Source organism: Bos indicus x Bos taurus, chromosome 4 (assembly GCF_003369695.1).
Source record: "Bos indicus x Bos taurus breed Angus x Brahman F1 hybrid chromosome 4, Bos_hybrid_MaternalHap_v2.0, whole genome shotgun sequence".
NCBI classification, from domain to species: domain Eukaryota; kingdom Metazoa; phylum Chordata; class Mammalia; order Artiodactyla; family Bovidae; genus Bos; species Bos indicus x Bos taurus.
The window spans coordinates 74,686,960-74,709,172 of NC_040079.1; the positions used below are offsets into that span (position 1 = coordinate 74,686,960).

At 35.8% G+C, this 22,213-nt stretch overlaps 1 protein-coding gene across 3 annotated transcripts in view; it reads left to right on the forward strand.

Moving 5' to 3' along the window:
* The window catches only part of RELN (reelin), a 558,183-nt gene that overhangs the window by 162,757 nt on the left and 373,213 nt on the right, over positions 1-22,213 (forward strand). The gene's annotated exons all lie outside the window — the stretch shown is intronic.

Sequence of the window (22,213 nt, forward strand, 5' to 3'; positions counted from 1 at the left end):
AATGCAGGAGACCCAGCTTCAATCCCTGGGTTGGGGAGATCCTCTGGAGAAGGAAATGGCAACCCACTCCAGTATTATTCTTGTCTGGAGAATTCCATGGACAGAGGAGCCTGGTGGGCTACAGTCCATGGAGTCACAAAGAGTCGGACCTGACTGAGCAACACATACACACACACACACATACACACACACATGAGGCAGGAGTAGGACATGCAGTGGTCTGTCTGCAAAGGCCCCATAGAGTCCTTCTTGGTTACATAACCTCTCTGAGGTTATGTATATAGTAACTATTTAAAGGTATTATTTTAGCAGGTTTAATTAAGACCATTCATTTTGGTGTCAAAAAAGGCCAAAATTGCAAAAATAAAACTTTAATAAGATAAAAGTATGTGAAGAAATGAAGACAATAGGGAAATGATTTTCAGAAAATAAGATGAAAACAGATACAAAAAAAATGCTATGAGGATCCACACACAGTTTAGAAGAAGACCAGAGATTTAGAGATTCCACTTTTAGCTAAACCTAGCCACAAGTGCCAAGAGGAAAACATAAATAATTAGCTAATTCATGGTGGTAAGAAGTCAGAACTGTATAGAAACTTACTGACTCTCTCCTGTGCTCATCAGGAGGAAACAGGGAAGGGTAGTGAGCAGTGTCCCAATAGCATCCTTAGGTAAACACTGCACTGTGGTTCAGAGTCTGTGACTTGTGACATCTCTCAATGCAGATCATTCCCCTACTCCTGCCACACAATCGTCACTCCTCATCTTTCTTATCTCTTTTTTTCTCCCACTGTATTTTTTTTTCAGTTCTAACACATAATATACTTCATTTATTTATGTATGTTATTTATTGTCTGATTCTTCCTGCTGAAATGCAGGTTCCTTGAAGATACGAATGGTTTTCTGTTTTGTTTACTGATTCACCCCAGTTATCTAATACAGTTCCTGCACACACTGGAAGCACTACCTAAATATTTGTTTAATAGATGAGTAGGCCAATGGAATAAGTTCTGAAACAGCTATTCTATGGGCAGTCAGGTGAAACAGGACTGGAATTCATCTTGAATACTGTTCTATGCCAGCCTTCTCCTCAGACAGCCAGATCCTGTAAAACCTGAATACTCCAAAATTTACCACTGCCTTTTCTTCTCCCTTAATAAAATACAGTTCATTATCAAGGGTGTATGTCACATCACTGATTATATATTTTCTCTGCCTATCCTCTGGGTTACTCAGGCTGGAAACATCAGATTCATCCACCCGGCTTGTTGACATTTAATCCCATCATTTTCTCCCTCAGAAAGTTTTTCACCCTTGAACCCTTTCTTTCCAGTACCTCTTGCTAAGGTGCTTGCAGTAGCTTCCTAACTGTTTTACCTCCAGCCTATTTCTCATCCAGTCCATCTCACAGTTAATCTTCCTAAGGCACAACAAAGTGTGATTGCTCAAAACTTGGATAGCCTAAGACTTTCTTCTAAAGGCCAGCTTTTTGGAGTGGGTTTGAGGGCACTTTCAAATCTTGCAGTTTATCAACTCCTTTCTTGTCTCCCATTACCTCTGCCTCCTGATGGTCACAAATTGGCAGCATATCCCACAATTCCCTAAACATTCCCTGACTTTTCTCTTTCTCCATGCTTTTCCCTTAGCTTGGAATGCGTATTCTCTCAAATTCAGTTGTTAAATTCTTACTCATTCTTCAAGCTGCCATTCATTCTTAAGTAAAAATCTTCTATAAAGCTTTCTGAGATATCAGCAACATAATTGATGTGTATTGTCACATTTTGCTTATAACTCTGTTATTCGTGTGTACTAAGTCACTTCAGTCATGTCTGACTCTTTGCGACTCTATGGACCATAATCAGCCAGGTTCCTCTGTCCATGTGATTCTCTTGGCAAGAATACTGGAGTGGGTTGCCATGCCCTTTCCCAGGGGATCTTTCTGACCCAGGTATTGAACTTATGTCTCTTACGTCTCCTGCATTAGCAGGTGGGTTCTTTACTATTAATGCCACCTGGGAAGCCCAACTCTGTTATAATGCTGACTATATTTTACTATTTACTTATATTTGATTTAAATTCTTGCTTTTTCTATTAGATTAGATTGGAAAAGGACAAATTCTTATTTCTTCATGATTCCTCCTCAGTTGGTTCAAGGACTTATATACACAGGAATCACAGAAAATATCCTTTGAATTCTGCATCCTAGGAGACTGGGGAAGGGGTTATTCTAGGACCTTCCACATGTTCTCAAGTCCCTTATATTAAACAGCATGGTAGAGTGGACCCTCTATATCTATGGTTTGTGTATCCAGGGAAAAATCCAGGGATATGGAGTGCCAACATTGTATCTGTTGTACAATGTTGTCTATTTCTTTAGTTTAATAGTAACCTCTGACTCTTTTTTGGCACACTTTGTCTTACTCATGTTGGCACTTATTAGGATAATTTAAATTCTTGCTATTCATAAGCTCTTCATTTAAAACAAGAATTACTTTAAAAAAAAAAACACACAAAGTAAATCTGTGCCAGCTGTACAGAACTGCATATTTACAAATAGATACAGTTTTTAATTTAATCTGTTTTAAAATGATATTTAATGGCTTGTGGCATCACTGTTCCTGGGATATCAAATTGTATTCTCTTAGAAATAATGTATTGCATGTCAGCTCCAAACAATATTTTATTAGCATTTGGTAAAAAAAAAAAATACAATTTGGTAATAGGTAATTTTTACTGATTACAAAGAAGTTTACATACCCTCACTTATATTTCCTAATAAAATTTTGATGATGCACTTTGCACCTTTCAACTTTCTTAGTAAATGTTTAAGTCTATGCTTATTGTAAGCAATGACTATGTTGAATGTTACATAACATAGCTGCCACCTGTGTGGGCAAGATGTTTTTATTGATCTCTTTTCCTAATTAGTTTGTGAGAGAGTGTAGGGAAACTGAAGATTAAACATGAACTACTGAACAATTCATTTGAAATTTTCTGAGCTAAAGTCTTACAATTTCTTACCTTTGTTTCTTACTGTAGTATTTATTACATGTTGAGTAGAGCTATATGTAAGGATCAGTATCTGTAATTAGTATGTGGCCAGCAATACTTGAAGAAGATTTCTAGTGTTCAATATTAATTTAAACATTACACACACACAGAAAAAAACCACAAAATCCTATGGCATTTGAAACATAAATATACTTTGATTCTGTATTTTCTGACTAACCCCCAAAATTAAAGCTTTTACTTTTTAAGATAGGGAAAATTACTTTTAGTAAATTAAACTTCAACCATACTTACATGCTTTTGTAATGTACTTTGTATGAGGTTTTCATATCATTAGTTAATTCACTGTTGTTATTGTTGTTCAGTTGCTCAGTCATGTCTGACTCTTTGCAACCCCATGGACTGCAGCACGCCAGGCTTCCCTGTGCTTCACTATTTCCTGGAGTTTGCTCAAACTCATGTCCATTGAGTCAGTGATGCTATCCAACCATCTCATCCTCTTTCTCCTCCTTCTCCTCCTGCCCTCAATCTTTCCCAGCATCAGGGTCTTTTCCAGTGAGTCATCTCTTCACATCAGGTGACCCAAGTATTGGAGCTTCAGCTTCAGTATCAGTCCTTCCAGTGAATATTCAGGACTGACTTCCTTTAGGATGGACTGATTTGATCTCCTTGCTGTCCAAGTGACTCTCAATAGTGTTCTCCAGCACCACAGCTTGAAAACATTAATTCTTTGGCTCTCAGCTTTCTTTATGGTCCAGCTCTTACATCTATATATGACTAGTGGAAAAAACATAGCTTTGACTAGATGGACCTAGTTGGCAAAGTGATATTTCTGCCTTTTAATATGCTATCTAGGTTTGTCATAGCTTTTCTTCCAAGGAGCAAGTGTCTTTTAATTTCATGGCTTTTCTGTCCACAGTGATTTTGGAGCCAAAGAAAATAGTCTGTCACCTTTTTCATTTTTTCCCCATCTATTTGCCATGAAGTGATGGACGGTATCCCATGATCTCAGTTTTTTGAATGTTGAGTAGTAAGCCAGCTTTTTTCACTCTCTTCTTTCACTTTCATCAAGAGACTCTTTAGTTTCTCTTAGTTTGTTCATTCATGTCATTATTTAATTTTTCACATGTATGTTTTCTTTTATAACTGGGCTTGAAATCCTCCAAGATCAGGGACTGCATTAGGTATTTTTATGTAACTAATAGTTCTTAATACCAAACTATAGACAATGGAAGGCCCTTGATAAGTTTTTTCTTGCTTTATTTTTTATTTTATTTCATTTCTTGAGGTATAGTTGACTTATAGTGTCATGTTAGTTTCAAGTGTATGGCACAGTAATTCATATATATATGCACGTACATGCATATATATATTCCTTTTTAGATCCTCTTCCCTTATAGGTTATTACAAAATATTTAGTCAGTAAATATTTCTTAATAGCTAATAATGACATATTTCACTGATTCTAAAATACAGACTTTTTTTTTTCTTTACATTTTGAAATCTCTTAAGTTGCTTCTTACACCTTTCCTGGTGGCTCAGTAGTAAAGAATCCACATGGATTTGATCCCTGTGTTGGGAGCATCCTCTGGAGAAGAAAATGGAAACTCCCTCCAGTATTCTTGCCTGGAAAATCCATGGACAGAGGAACCTGGCAGGCTATAGTCCATGGCATTGCAAAGAGTCAAACACAATTGAGCAACTGAGCACACACACATACATTATGATTGATGGTCTTGGATTTGAAGAAATCCAGCAACTAATATTTATCATTTACTATGTTTGTGGTCTCTCTAAAGCTGGCAGTTGAATTAACACTGCACCCAATTCTGCAACCTCATATTAGTATTGCTGGTGTATGGTCCAAACTCTGTGGTTTTAAAACCCAATTATCTATTTGAATCCTTTTTCAAAGAATCTCATAGTAAGAACTATGGACTATTTGAACTGAAATACCAAACCATTATATAACATGCTGTGAGTGCCATTACCAGAAAAGAGTAAGTGGCACTCTGTCTGAATAAACCATGTTTTATTGATAAACCACTTAGCAACATAATCATTTATACTGTTTTTTTACTGCCTTTCTCATTAAAAATAATCAAGTGAGAGACAGAGAGAAGAGAATGGCCTGAGGATAAAGTTGCTAGCTGTACTGGTACAAATATATCAAAGGGATCAGTAACTAAAATTATTCTGTCCTTAGTTTTATGACACCAGTTAATAACATTTACATCTTAAATGATAATTTTATCCAGAGATCTGCTTAGTGTGTAGATCTTACAATAATACAGTTTGTCTTCACTTTTGTATTTGATTAATCTTTAGTGACTAGTAAGTTCAAACTTATCCAAAGTTTTTAGATGTAAGTTTAAAATTTTTTTCCAAGGGTGAGGAGGTGGTATAGAAAGAGGGAGGAGGAGAAGGAAGAAGGAGGTTAAGGCGGGGAAGGTGGAGGTGAAAAGGTAGAAAAAAGGACAAGGGAAGGAGGAAAGAAAGGATGAAAGGAAAGAAAGAAATCTCCAGGGCATGCAACTCTTAACAGTTAGAAACTAACAAGGAAATAGAGTTGTAAAATAACAACTGCAAAATTAACTAATATTTTTGAAAATTTACAACATACCAGTCACTATTCTAAGTAGTTTATGTCCTTTAATCCATTATATCCTCACAGTAATTCTGTAAAGTAGATGCTATTATTATCTCAGTTTACAGATGAGTAGATTGAAGTGCAGGCCTTTCCTGGTGGCTCAGTGGTAAAGAATCCGCCTGTAATGTAGGAGATGCAGGCAACGTTGGTTGGATCCCTGAGTTGGGAAGATCCCCTAGAGGAAAACATGGCAACCAACTCCAGTATTCTTGCCTGGAGAATCCCATGGATAGAGAAACCTGACAGGCTAGAGAAAATAGAGTCGCACAGAGTTGGACATGACTGAAGTGACTTAGCATGCACGCAGATTGAAGTACAGAGATGTTAGATAACTTACATAACATAACTCAGTGACTGACACAACCTGGATTCAGAAGACAATCCAGTTTCAAGCAAGTGATTTTTGCCACTTTACTACATTTTCCTCTAAAATCATCACTTAACCTGTTTTATATGATAAAATGCCTATGGTATTGATATGATGAAAACTAGAGTTTTTAATGAAATATTAGACAAGCACTGATTTAAACTTCTGAAATGTGGCTGATTAATATGTCAAACATGGGCCTGATCTTGATATGCACGTTATAGGTTCATTCATTGGATGCTGATTATATCCCATCCATTGTCACAAGGGGAATCACATATAGGGAGAGAATGTGTGAATTAAAGGCAAAATTGAACATCATTAGATTTAACTGCTTGGACAGATGCTAGCATAATATTAGAATAAAAATGGAACATAAAAGAAGATCAGATTTGTGTCTAAATTAATGCTGATTTAACCTTAAATGAACTCGCTGCAAACAGCAAACTTTATACTGAGAACAGTATAAAGCAAGCAGTGTTCTATTTAAGATACTGAAGCAACAACAAAGAATTGAACTCAAGGGCCCAAAGAAGTACAGAGGTGGACCATATTTGAGCATTTGATATTTTAAAGGAAGATTCTCCTAGAGGGACCTTAAAAGTACACTAAACAAGAAGACAAAAAAATAATTTAAAAAAATTGAAGACATTAGAACTTTTTGAACACTGAACATACTCAAAGTGATACAGATGCAGAGATTTGAAATTCTGCCTAGAGTATATCTCTGGTGCCTTTATGAGAGCTGTTCTAGTCTGTCTGGAGGATACCTCATGAAAGATAGTATGGTTGCCCATTTATTTCCATTGATCAGAAGAAAACATTGGAGATGTTTGCCTTGTTACTTAAATGTTTGAAATAAGATCAGGAACTCCCCCACAGGTACATTTATGGGGAGTGCATTCATACCTCATGCGAAGAGTTGACTCATTGCCAAGACTCTGATGCTGGGAGGGATTGGGGGCAGGAGGAAAAGGGGACGACAGAGGGTGAGATGGCTGGATGGCATCACTGACTCGATGGACGTGAGTTTGAGTGAACTCCGGGAGATAGTGGTGGACAGGGAGGCCTTGGAGTGCTGTGATTCATGGGGTCGCAAAGAGTCGGACATGACGGAGTGACTGAACTGACTGACTGATTGATCCATATCTATAGATAAGGACAGTAACAGTTGATATATACAGATTTTATTTTACTTTGTATTAAAAATTTTTTTAAACTGGAAGATAATTGCTTTACAAAGTTGCATTGGTTTCTGCTGACAACAGCACACATCAGCCATAAGTGTGTGTGTGTATGTGTGTATCTCCCTTTCCTCAGGAGCCTCCCTCCCACCCCCACATACCACCCCTCTAGATCCTCCCTCTCACTCCCCAAATCCACCCCTCTAGGTCATCACAGAGCACCAGGCTGGGCTCCCTGGGTCATATAGCAGCTTCCCACTATCTATCTAACTTGCACACTATAGTGTATATATGTCAATGCTACTCCCTCAATTCATCCCACACTCTCTTTCCCCTGCTGTGTCAACAAGTCCATCCCCTACATCTGTGTGTCTATTCCTGCCATGCACATAGGTTCACCAGTATCATTTTTCTAGATTCTATATATATGTGTTAATATATAATATTTGTTTTTCTCTCTCTGAATTACTTCACTTGGTTCTAGGTTCTAGGTTCATCTACCTCAGTTTGACTGACTCACATTCATTCCTTTGTATGGATGAGTAATATTCCATTGTATATATGTATCACAGCTTTTTTATCCATTCATCTATTGATGGACATCTAAGTTGCTTCCATGTCCTGGCTGTTGTAAATAGTACTGCAGTAAACGATAGGGGACGTGTATCTTTTTGAATTATGGTTTTCTCACGGTTTATGGCCAGTAGTGAGATTGCTGGGTCACATGGTAGTTTTATTCCTAGTTTGTTTAAGAAATCTGCATGCTGTTGTCCAATGTGGCTGTATCAATTTACATTCCCACCAGTAGTGCAAGAGGGTTCCCTTTTTTCCACATCCTCTCCAGAATTTGTTGTTTGCAGATTTTTGGTGATGGCCATTCTAACAAGTGTGAAGTGATATCTCATAGTTTTGATTTGCATTTCTCTAATAATGAGCAATGTTGAGCATCTTTTCATGTGTTTGTTGGCTGTCTATATGTCTTCTTTGGAGAAATGTTTGTTTAGGTCTTGGTTATACATAGCTTGGGCTTCCCAGGTGGCTCAGTGGGTGAAGAATCTGCCTGCAGTGCAGAAGATGCAGGAGACGTGGGTTAGATCACTGGTTCAGGAAGATCCACTGGAGAAGGATATGGCAACCCACTCAAGTATTCTTGCCTGGAGAATCCCATGGATGGAGGAGTCTGGTGGGCTCCAGTCCATAGAGTTGCAAAGAGTCAGACACGACTGAGCATGCACACACGCATGCATACATAGCTTACTGCAAAAATAAATTACTTCTAATGTAAGGCCAAAATGATTGTATCCACACTGTTTGATAAAACCAGATATGCTATTTTACTAGGGAGGAATTTCATCTGTTTCCTAAGTTACAAGTCTGTTAGTTTTTTTCCTGTTGATCTAGTTTTCTTTTTTTTTAAAACAGACATTCCCCAACTTGAGACAGTTATTTCAAAAACATACCTTTGAATGATAGCATTGAAAAAAAAAAAATCTGCACTTAAAAGTAAGTGGGCTAGAAGCCTAACTGATACTTCTCATTTCCTCACAGGCCTGTTTTTCATCAAAGTTAAATAGCCAATTAGCCTTGGACAAGGAGATAGTCAAAGTACAGGGACTAATGTGTGTTCTTATTTATCAACATTTTGTCAAATGAGGTCAAGATGCTTCCTGGGGATTTAATCCTTAGTTTTAAGGAGTATGGTAAAATCTTGAGATAAAATATTTTCATTAATCACCAGGAAGGTGTAAGAAATTATTTTTATTACAGTAATTACACAGAATTTTTTTTAAATACAGATATTCAAAAGGCAAAACTATTCGCTTTAATTTTTCCTGTCTCCTTTATCCCTTCCTGTGTCTCCTTCTTGTAAAAAGCCACCGTGTAAATGGCACTGGTTATATTAGGCAAAGCTACTGGAATCTTAGTGTGACACTTTTCTTTTCATCAGAACCTTAAGAGAAGTAGAACTGCTTTATAGTGAGAAAAATTGTCTACTTCAGAAATGAAGTATTTTTAACTCAGGTCCAAAGATGGACCTGCATCTATGAAATTCTATCCCACAGTAAATAGTTGTTGGTGATTTTTTTCTTTTTTTTCTTTTTTTGTAGAAATATTAGTTTTTTCCTAATGTTAAGTCTTAAAACTCTATAGCAAACCCATCCTTTTCTTCTTCCTTTCCATTCCTGTAATGTAATTGTAACTTGTGGAGGGCACTTAAGTAAATGGACTAAGGTTTGGAATCCTTGAAAGTGAAAGAGATAGTCGCTCAGTCATGTCCGACTCTTTGTGGACCTCATGGACTATACAGTCCATGGAATTCTCTAGGCCAGAATACTGGAGTGGGTAGCCTTTCCCTTCTCCAGGGGATCTTCCCCACCAAGGGATCAAACTGAAATGCTCCTTATTACAAGGCCTTGTGGTTTAGATGGGATTACTACTCTACTTTGTGCTTCTTACTTGAAAACACACGTAACTCTTGTGAAAACAGAAGGACCCAAATCAGTAAATCTAAAAAGCTTTACATATTACAGTTATCAGCAGTCCTCCATATCTGATAGAAATTTTCTAATGAGATGTGGGCAGAGATTTGAGTTATTTCTCTGTTAGTAGAATTCAGTGGAACCAGTTTTAGAAGCCAAAAATGTGAAATTAACTTCTTTTTCTTTAAACTCACTACACAGTCAATAATAGTGATGACAAAAATGTCTGGGAAACAGGTAAATAAGCTTTTCTCATGGCGGCAGCAACTCCACAGTTTGCCAACATAATCACTGAATTAATATATACTAGCAAGAGGATTTTGCTTAATTCTGCTTTAAGATCTTTAAATATTAAGACATTATTATAAATATGAAATAAAATTTTGATTTCTTCTTCCAGATAAAAATTTTTTTGAAGAACTTGTCCTCTCTGACTTATTTGGACATACTGTGTGTGTATATTTATATACAGATATCTGTATTGTGTATATGTGTGTGTGTATATATATGCACACATGGGTATAGCATATATACATATACACATATGCATATATACACACACATATTCAAAAATTTGTTTCGTACTTTCTAACATGGTAGCTATATGTGATTATTTAAATTTAAATGATTAAAGTCAAATAAAACTAATCAGTTCTTCATTTGCACTAGCCACATTTCAAGTTCTCATTAGCCATAAATGTCTAGCGACTATTGGACAGAACACCTAGCATATTTACATTATTATAGAAAGTCCTGTGTGCAGTACTGATTTAGAGGATTGAATGAATTATTTTTTCCTCTAATGTTACCTTAACATTTACAGAATGTAAATAACCATATACTTCAAAGGACATTGATTTTGGAGTTGTTTTGTGAACTTGAATTATCAGAACTGCTAACCTGGACAAGTAGGGAAGTTCTATGTAAAAAACTGATTACCAAACTCTTCATTTTAATTTTGTTTGTCAGTGTACCAATTACTATGGGCCTTAACTTTATGGGCAGTGGTAGGCCAAGTGTGACAGGTGAGGATTCCCTCTGGCTCCCTTCCCACACAGTGCGCAGGACTCAGAGCTGCTCTTTGGCTACCCTGGGCTCCCCCTGTCCCCACTTCTGAGCCTCAGCCCCTGCTTTGACCCTGCCAATCCCTCATTTCCTCCCCCATCCCCTGCCACATGTTTCAAGTTCTGGGTCTTTTCAAGTACACCCTTGTGCCATGAAAATTTACTACCATGTGCCTAATATTTAAAGTTAACTGGTATGAAAGGCTAATCATCATTAATAGGAAAGTGAGTGATAATGAAATTTGGAATACCATGTGATGATGATGGTGATAATGATAAAGAAAGAAAGAAAGAAAGTGAAGTCACTCAGTCATGTCTGACTCTGTGACTCCATGGACTATAACTTACCAGCTTCTCTGTCCATGGGATTTTCCAGGCAAGAGTACTGGAGTGGGTTGCCATTTCCTTTTCCAGGTGATAATGATAGTAGTAGTCAAAATAGCAACTTCCATTTGTTGAGCACCTGTGTACCAGGCAAAATACTAAATTCCTCTCTTCGAACCACCTACTGAAGGAAGAGCTCAAGGAGCTCAGAGACAGGTTGGTTTTGATCTAAAACATGTCTTTTTAACTACCGTCCTGTATACCACTCTATATCACTTTTAAAATATTAATAGTAATTATGAAAGACAGTATAATAACTTGGAAGATGCCTAGAATATTAAGTGACAAAAGCATAAAAAATTATTTCAAACACATTAAAATTGTGTTTTCTGAGGACTTCTGGCATCATGGAAGCCTGAGTTGGCATAGTAAAAACTTCTTCCACTAAAATCGCATAGAAACTTTGACTAAAATGATTAAAATATATAAAAAACTTGTTTGAAAGAGAAAAAAACCGACCACATAGTTCAGGGGAAAATGGGAGCTATCAAAACTGGATCAGAAAGTAGGAACTGACATTTTGGTAGCCTATGGGTATTTTAAATCTGGGTTTAGGTCCTAGGCCTAGAATTCTGAGTGGCACCTGTAGGAACAGCCATGATATAGGGGAGGACAGAGATCAGGACCTGGGCTTGCTGCATGAAGCTTAGATCTTCAAAGTATTATTCAGCCCTGCCTAGGAAGACAGCAAAGAAGCTTGTTATTTGACTGAAGCCTTTGGTAAAAATAAGTCACTTATGAGAAACAAAAACTCTCAGCATGTGAGAAGTCTAGTTTTACATTATTCTCTTGGTATGGAACACCGAGTTAAGAAATTGACATCTTGTAGAAGCTTTAGAAGGGAAAATAGAAAAAAATGAAAACAGGCATATTTCAAGAGATCATGGAGTAGAATTTTCTGGAATTAAGGAAGACAGGAGTCTTTTTTATTTAATCAAAATAAGTAAAATAAATTAGCACTGATGTAGATCATAGTGAACCTTCAGAAGGTCAAAGACATAGAAAATCTCAAAGACAACCAAAAAGAAAAGGCAGATAACCTGTAATTTAGTCTAGCAGTGCTTTTCTCATAAACAACAATAGATGACAATGAAACAGCATCTTCAAAGTGGGGAAGGAAAAAAACAATAGTCTTCCCAGAATTCTATACCTTGATGAAGTATCAGTCATTGTGAAAACAAAGACATCTAAAAAAAAATACAAGTTTTAATTGTTTTTCCCACACAGAGATAATTTTAAAGCAAGTTTTTAAGGAATGTACTTTAGAAAAAAAGAAAACAAACTCAGAAAATGTAGGGTGCATGAAATTATGGTATAATGCAATAATTATTAGTAAGAATGTTAGAAATTCTAAATTAATGTTGAGGATACAAGTAAATGTATATGTATGCTATAAACCAATAATTATTTTAGGATAGAATTTAAAGACAAAGAATAGCCAAAATACTAAGCAACATCAATGTATAAGAAAAATCAGTATTAAAATTTTCTAAGGTCCTCCAGTTGTTCTGGAAGAAGATTATAGGCTTAGTTAAGAATGATTTTTGAAAACATAAATGTATAGATCAGAAATAAGTGCATAACTTCCAAAATGATGGGATGAGGAAAGAATGAAATAAAATTTGATCCACCAAGGCTAGTGGAGGTGATGGAATTCCAGTTGAACTATTTCAAATCCTAAAAGATGATGCTGTTAAAGTGCTACACTCAATATGCCAGAAAATTTGGAATACTCAGCAATGGCCACAAGACTGGAAAAGGTCAGTTTTAATTCCAATCCCAAAGACAGGCAATGCCAAAGAATGTTCAAACTATTGCACAATTGCACTCATCTCACATGCTAGCAAAGTAATGCTCAAAATTTTCCAAGTGAAACTTCAGTGATATAAGAACTGAAAACCGCCAGATGTTTGAGGCTAGATTTAGAAAAGGGACAGGAACCAGAGATCAAATTGCCAAGAATCCAGTGGATCTTAGAAAAATCAAGAGAGTTCCAGAAAAACATCTGCTTTATTGACTACACTAAAGCCTTTGACTGTGTGGATCATAACAAACTGTGGAAAATTCATGAAGAGATGGAAATATCAGACCACCTTACCTGCCACCTGAGAAACCTGTATACAGATCAAGAAACACGTTAGAACCAGACATGGAACAATGGACTGATTCCAAATTGGGAAAGGAGTACATCAAGGCTGTATATTGTCACTCTGCTTATTTAACTTACCTGCAGAGTACATCATGCAAAATGCCAGGCTGGATGAAGCTCAGGCTGGAATCAAGATTTCTTGGAGGAATATCAATAACATCATATATGCAGATGACACCAACCTATGGCAGAAAGCGAAGGACCAAAGAGCCTCTTGATGAAAGTGAAACAGAAGAGTGAAAAAAGTTGGCTTAAAACTCAGCCTTCAAAAAACTTAGATCATGGCATCCAGTCCCATCACTTCATGGCAGATAGATGGGGAAACAATGGAAACAGTGACAGATTTTATTTTGGGGGACTCCAGAATCACTGCAGATGGTGACTGCAGCCATCAAATTATAAGATGCTTGCTCCTTGGAAGAAAAACCATGACCAACCTAGACAGCATATTAAAAAGCAGAGACATTGCTTTGCTGACAAAGGTCCATCTAGTCAAAGCTATGGTTTTTCTAGTAGTCATATATGGATGTGAGAGTTGGACCATAAAGAAAGCTGAGCATCAAATAATTGATTCTTTTGAACTGTGGTGTTGGAGAAGACTCTTAAAAGTCCCTTGGACAGCAGATCCAACCAGTCAGTCCTAAATCAGTCCTGAACATTCTTTGGAAAGACTGATGCTGAAACCGAAGCTCCAATACTTTGGCCACCTGATGCAAAGAGCTGACTCATTGGGAAAGACCCTGATGCTGGGAAAGATTGAAGGTGGGAGGAGAAGGGAACAACACAGGATGAGATGGTTGGATGGCATCACTGAGTCGATGGACATGAGTTTGACAGCTCTGGGAGTTGGTAATGGACAGGGAAGCTGGGCATGCTGCAGGGGTTGCAAAGAGTCATACACAACTGAGTGACTGAACTGTACTGACCAAAAGAAAGGGGGAAGGCAAGTATAAAAAGCATAGGAATATAAAACGTGATATACTATAAATATGCAAGTATATGTGTGTGTGTGTGTATACAGAAACACATACACATATATTCACAATAAATGTAAACATTAAATTCACCAATTAAGACGCTGTAACTTTCAGAATGCAATTTCAAAAATCCAGCAATATACTGCTTCCAAGAGAGAAACCTAAACATAATGGCACAGACACATTAAAAGCAAATAGTGGGAAAAATGACATACCAGGAAATTTTTAAAAATATTTTTATTTATTTATTCATTTGGTTTTGCTGGGTCTTAGTTGTGGCATGTGGAATCTTTGATCTTCATTGTAGCAATTGGAATCTTTAAGGCAGCTTTTGAGATCTTTTAGTTACAGCGTGCAAACTCTTGTTTGCAACATGTGGACTCTAATTCCCTGACCAGGGATTGAACCCAAACCTCCTGCATTGGGAGCATGAAGTAGCTACTGGACCACCAGGGAAGTCCCCAGGAAAATGTTAGCCAAAAGAGAGTTGGTATCACTATATTTTTTGAAGTATAGTTAATTTACCGGTGTCACTATGTTAATATCAGACCAAACAATAAAATTAATAATACTACGGATAAAAGAGGAGACTGAAAAATCTAGCTTGAAACGCAACATTCAAAAAACTTAGATCATGGCATCCGGTCCCTTCACTTCATGGCAAATAGATGGGAAAAAGTGGAAACGGTAGCAGATTTTATTTTCTTGGGCTTTAGAATCACTGCAGATGGTGACTGCAGCCAGGAAATTAAAAGACACTTGCTCCTTGATAGAAAAGCTATGACAAATCTAGACAGTGTAATAAAAAAGCAGACATCACTTTGCTGACAAAAGTCTATCTAGTCAAAACTATGGTTTTTCCAGTAGTTGTGTATGAATGTGAGAGTTGGATCATAAAGAAGGCTGAGTGCCAAAGAACTGATGCTTTCAAATTGTAGTGTTGGAGAGAAGACTCTTGAGAGTCCCTTGGACTGCAAGGAGATCAAACCAGTCAATCCTAAAGGAAATCAACCCTAAATATTCATTGGAAGGACTGATGCTGAAACTGAAGTTCCAGTACTTTGGCTACCTAATGGAAAGAGCCAACTCATTGGAAAAGATGCTCATGCTGGGAAAGATTGAAGGCAGAAGGAAAAGAGGGTGACAGGATGAGATGGTTGAATGGTATCACTGACTTAAAGGACATGAGTTTGAGCAAACTCCAGGAGATAGTGAAGGACAGGGAAGCCTGGTGTGCTAGTATGGGGTTGCAAACAGTTGGACACAACTTAGTGACTGAACAACAACAGCAGGGATAAAATAATTACTTAAAAACAAAATAACATGCATAAACACAGAGTGAAAGAAATATGCAAAATTGAAAATTGCCTTTGAGCTGGCAAATACTGATAACATATTTTCTAATATTAATGTTTGAATTGAAGTACTATTATAAAATTATTTGAACAAAAATTTCTCTAAAAAATATTTGTTGGATGGATGAGCAAATGCATGAATATACGAATGAAAAACATACCTTAATGCATAAAGGTACCAGAAGACTGTGTTAGAAAATTAAGAGTTTCTTCTATGTTATTTAAACTTCCATGCATGCACTCGTGACATCTGGGTTTATGTTGCAACATTTTAAATTTAAAGTCACAAGTCTACATAAAACTTTGCTGTTAAATTAAAAAAAAATAGTTTGAGGAAATAAAAATATTTAAACCACATATTTTCTGGAATTCGTAGATCATCTTTTAAAAATTGAAGCAGTTCATTTTGAGAAATTGTCATATTTACCACTGAGAAATATTGAACAAAATTATTTCCATCTCCATTTAGCACCTCACAATACTGAGATCAGGTTTTGTTTATCCACATTGGCAAGTCCTAAGCTGGAAACAAAAATGTGTTAGTCAAATCTCTTCCATTTGTCTCCACTACTGGTATTTATAGAAGGGATTATGAATAATATGAACATACCAGTTATCTGGGCTGACATATATTTCAAAGAGCAATGCCCTAAAATATTGTGCGAAAGATAAACAGTAGAAATGCTTCTAATTAAAAATGTACACTGTAGTTGCAAGGAGTTGGTCCCTTAATCAACCCCTGGTTTTAACGTAAGCAAATATATTGAAAATATGGCTGTAAAGCTAAGCTACATAAGCCTTTCTTCTAAATCTGCCTGCAGGCATTAATGCTCAGATTTGAGATGGCATCCTTATTTGCTAAGTGCAAAGATGGTTACAAAAGAGCTTTTCTCACTTTGAGGATAAAAGCTAAAGTATTCTTTAATTTTGGTTACTGCCTGGCTCCTCTCAGCACCATAATAGTTATTTGGCTCAAAACCAAAAAGTAGCAATGCAGTGCTTACATGTCTATGGATCAAAATTAGATGAAAAATTGCTGTTTCTCATCTCCAAAGCTATTTGCTGCACATTTTATAACCCTCAAGATGCCTTTTGTAATATATGATAACAGAGCCAACTGCAGCATCTGCCTGGAAAGAGATTACTTTAATTATGGACTCAATGTCCTATTTTCTGCAAGTGATCCCCAGAGACAGGCTTCCTGCCGGAGGAGAGGTGCAAGGATGCACATTAAAGCTTACATGTCAACCATGAAGAGGTGGATAAAGTGAGACAAGGACACCCATAAACTGCCTTCATTTTCCTAGTCTGTAATGTGATGGAAGAGTCTATAGTGATAGGTTTTTAATTATTCCAGCATCTGTTCTTATGGACTTCTGATGGTAAGGGCAAGACAAGCTTATAAAAGAGCAAAACCTTTGACAACTCTGTACAGGAAACACTATATTTAAAAGGTTAGATAAAACATCATCTTCTTTAAACTTTCTTCTTCCAGATTGAAAAATATATAGGTGCTTTATTAGTAACATGTTATAATATTATTAGAAAGTGAAGCTGAGTGGTTTTCTTGTCAATCTCATTCTTGATAACACATCAAGTGCCTCATTATTAAGAATTCTTTGCCATTAAGTATAGTAGAACTGCTAATAATGAATTTCATTTAGGATCAATGCATATATCTTGTGTATTTCTATGGAAGTTCTTTATAATTTAACACTGATTTAACATTATGAATGGACACTTAAAGCAAATTGTTACCTTGTTTGTATTAATATTAATTACATAGACTCCTTGATGTTTAGCTTTTCAGAGAATGAGTGTGTGTTTTTTCTTTTTAAAAGCATAGCACACACTCAATAGGATATTTGGGATTTCATCTGATTTCTCAAAAACTATAAGCATATTTTGAATTTTCTTAAAGATGAGGGATTATGGAAGAGTAACCGTGGGAATTAATTTTAAACTTCAAAAGGAATTTAAGGGATTTGGCATGGAATAATTTTGTGTAGGAGAGGAAAAATGGAACAGAAAAATGTACCTACAGTCACATTAGGGGAACACATCAAGTCTTTTAATACTACACCAACCATGACATTCATTATTTTTTGGTGTTAAAGTTAAATGCTATTAATATTTTATACTTTGATAAAGAAATCTAAGTAAGTTTATCTTAGGGCATTTTAAATGGCAACATTTAACTTAAAAAAATTAAAATAAAATATTTGATATTTTCAGACTTTCTAGTTGCTAATAAATGCCACAGTGGATAAATTTTTTTTAATATGTTGAAATGGATAATTTTACAAGTTTTTTTATATTATATATCTTGTAAATGAACAATTAAATATATATTATCTATATATCATCAGATTAAATAGGATAGATTTAGTGTCCATTTCTGTTTAAAGATCTTGGATATAAGGAATTAAAGTAATATGTATGGATTTATTGGAAAATAGAAACCTATTAGAAGAAACTGAGAGTATAAATAACTGTACTAAATCATCAATGCAAAGAAAATAATTCCTGATAATAAAATTTTATATTTTACCATTGAAATATAGGTTTTTAAAATTTTATACAGTGGTTCTAGGTGTGTTGTACAATCAGATACCCCATACAAATAAATAGCAAGGGGAGATTTCTAAACGGCTCACTTGGAGCATGAGATGACCTCTTCTAAGATCAAAGGGAATCAGAATTTTCTCTTGCGGAGTATTTATTTTGTAATTTCAGTGCCATATTTCACTTTGGTGACTGCAAATAGGACTTAGAATAATAGATTTATCATTTAATCCAAGTGTTATATTTGGAATATATGTTTTTTTCCCTGCCAATTATTTTCAGACATTGCTCTTTGTAAAAATGTCATGTTAATTGGTTTTTTTGTGTGTGTGTGTTTTGCTTTTTTTTTTTAATTTTATTTTATTTTTAAACTTTACAATATTGTATTAGTTTTGCCAAATATTGAAATGAATCCGCCACAGGTATACCCGCGTTCCCCATCCTGAACCCTCCTCCCTCCTCCCTCCCCTACCCTCCCTCTGGGTCGTCCCAGTGCACCAGCCCCAAGCATCCAGTACCGGTGCATTGAACCTGGACTGGCGACTCGTTTCATACATGATATTATACAGGTTTCAATGCACAATGTTAATTGTTTTTGGCTTTCAGTATTTTATGTTTGAGTCAGAATGTAAATTCCTTAATTTTGACTTATAATTTAAAAGAATGATGGTAAAGAAATACATGCTACAGACAGGCTTTGTTTTTCACATTTAAACTTGACAGTAAAAACTACCTCTTTTTAAATGTTTTAAGATAATTTTATTTTATGACTGTGAAAGCAATATTTATGTAGTGAAGAAAACATTTAAAACTACAGCTAGGTGAATACCTATGCATGTACACACATTTACATGCCCCTTGGCACTTGTTCCCCTGTGTACGTGTGCATGCGTGTACACACACACAGACACACACACACACACACATGTGTGCGTGTGTGCATATTCCCGTTACCTCATGAATAAGAATATTAGGTATCTTAAGCCTTATTTTTCTAGGTATATATATGTGTTCGGTTTTATTTATTTATTTTTCAATAAAACTGGGTTTCTACCATACATTCTGTTTTCTAATCTAGCTTTATTTTAAACCTAATGTAACATTATAAATGTTTTCCTAATAAACCCCCATCTACAACATCATCAGCATTATATGGCTGTGCTATATTTAATTAATCCCTTATTTATGGACATTTTGCATGTTTCCAATGTTTACTGTTGTAACAGCTTTATGATGAACAATCTTATAGCTAATGCTCTTTGCACACTCCTAATTATGAAAGCATGTTATTTTCATGTTGAATTATCAAGTCAACCTGATTAAAATGAAAAGCTAAGCTATGAAGTCAACCAACCCAGTTAAAATAAAATCATATTATGATCTTTGTACAAAGACCAGCATCACAAGGACAGTAGTTAAATTTTCATTTTTTAACAGTAATAGTTCTATTTGATAGGTACTGATAGATTAAGGTGTCAGTTTCCTTATCATTGTTCTAACTACCTAGTCATCACTTTAATTAAGAAAACATTGTTTTTCACCTTGCAGTATTTTCTGTTCCACTGTTAAGATTCAATAAATGCCTTTTAAACATCTGTTTTATAAGGCAAACTAATTCAGTCGAAAAACAACATATTCTGTCCCTTTTCTAAAGCTCACTGGAATGCATAGCCTTGCAACTAACTTATCACTAGTAAGTGAGCCTCTTAGTCTAATGCTTATATATTTTTAAATATCTTTGTTATTTTAGCTGTATAATTTTGTGTGTGTGAGGAAAACATAAGGAATGTAGATTTTATTAGTAAATGAGAGTGGCTTTATTATATAAATATTCACCTACTAAATTCTTAATTAATGTTTATAGGCCTATAGTAGAACCTTTAAAATCATCACGAGTGATGACACAAACATCTTTGTATTTCTTAATGCTACTTTTTGTAGCATTGTGATTGTCCTTTCTTCCATATTCTAATTAGTCTTTACTGGGAAACTACATTCTTAAAATAAATATCTTTGAGCTTTTCCCAAAGGAAGTCCTAATGACTGATTCTTAGACATCATGGTTTATTGTACAAATATGATTAATATTGACCATTTTAACTATGTAGAAGAATCTATAAAATAATGTCTTTTTCATCTTGGTAATGCCTTTTCCACCCTTATTTCTGCCATTTCTATATCAAAAACAAGGAATCACATCAATAGAAAGAGCCTGGCCACATATTTAGTACCATGGCCTGAAGCTTTGGATATCTGTCTGCCCATGGTCTCAATGCACTGATGTATAACTCATCTAGAAGTGAGAGTTCACAGTGAAATATTCAAGTTTATGTGTACGCTAGATTCTTCCAGGAAATGAAATGCTGACTTCATGTGTATAAATTGTAGAATGATAACTGTAAACATGAGTAAGCAGAAGAGCGACGAAATTGGTATCGATATGTAGACAAATGACGATCTGTAAGAGGAAATAAAATTTCAATTGTTCTTACAAAATTAGGATCTATGAGTTATCAGTTTTATACCAAGAGGTAGACCATGGAAGCAATTGTGGACTCAGTCTCCCAACTGGCTGTATGGCTTCCATGACCCTCCAAATTCTGGGAAGCCTCTTAAGGGGCAGTGCAAAGAGAAGAATCACAGATAGCAGTTGCTGGAAGAGTGGTTACATGTCAGATAAAATTGTATTTTTATGGGGTCTAAATTATATCAGTTCTGATGGAAAGGCCTTGGAAAGTGTGTTTGTGTTTCCAGAAAAAGAAGTCTCTGGGAAACTACTATAAGTCAACTTTTTTATGAGGTAATTTTCTATATCTGATCTTTTTGTATTTATGCAAAATGAAAGATGGTTTAAATTTTGTTTTTTTTTTTTAACATAATGACACCTGTCTTGAGAGCTATAGCCTCCTTTGCTAATTCTACACTGAGAAAATAAAGGTAAAATTCTAGAGCACACTGAAGAATCTTTTTTCATAGTTCCCTAAAATAGTTCATTAAGTGTTTTTAATGAAAGATTTTGTCAGAGGATTTAAATATCAAATGCTTTTGAAATACATTTTTGTTGTTTCAGATCCATTTGCCCAAAACTTTTCAGTACGCCAGTGTTGGGAATGAGCATGGCCTTATAATAATTAGTATCTAAAATATTTTGCTGTTTTCTCATGGAAGTTTTCAAAATAATGTACTTCAGTGTGCCAGTTTTTAAGTCTTTGAGTTTAAAATGTTAACTTACAGAGTGACTACTAAAGCTGTTATTATTGTGGCATTTTTGTTGCACCTCTGCCAGTTCATAAGAATGACTTCCCAGCACCAGTAGTGCTAATCCACCAGTGAAAGTTTTGTTTTTAAGTATGAAATTGTCACAATATCCAATAACAGTAGTTGACCAAGAAGTATGAATTTCGGGAAAATTAAATGGTTAAATTAATGAAATTGTAGTAAATATAGTAATGATACTCACTTCTGTTCAGTTGCTCAGTCGTGTCTGACTCTTTGCAATGCCATGGATTGCAGCAAGCCAGGCTTCCCAACTCCTGGAGCTTTCTCAGACTCATGTCATTGAGTTGGTGATGTCATCCAACCATCTCATCCTCTGTCATCCCCTTCTCTTCCCTTCAATCTTTCCCAGCATCAGGGTCTTTTTCAGTGAGTCAGTTCTTTGCATCAGGTGGCCAAAGTGTTGGAACTTCAGCTTCAACATCAGTCCTTCCAATGAATATTCAAGACTGATATCCTTTAGGATTGACTGGTTTGATCTCTTTGCAGTCCAAGGGACTCTCTAGAGTCTTCTCCAGCACCACAGTTCAAAAGCATCAATTCTTCAGAGCTCAGGTTTCTTTATGGTCCAACTCTCACATCCATACATGACTACTGGAAAAACCATAGCTTTGACTAGACTGGCCTTTGTTGGCAAAGTATTGTCTCTATTTTTTAATATGCTGTCTAGGTTGATCATAGCTTTCTTCCAAGGAGCAAGCGTCTTTTAATTCCATGGCTGCAGTCACCATCTGCAGTGATTTTGGAGCCC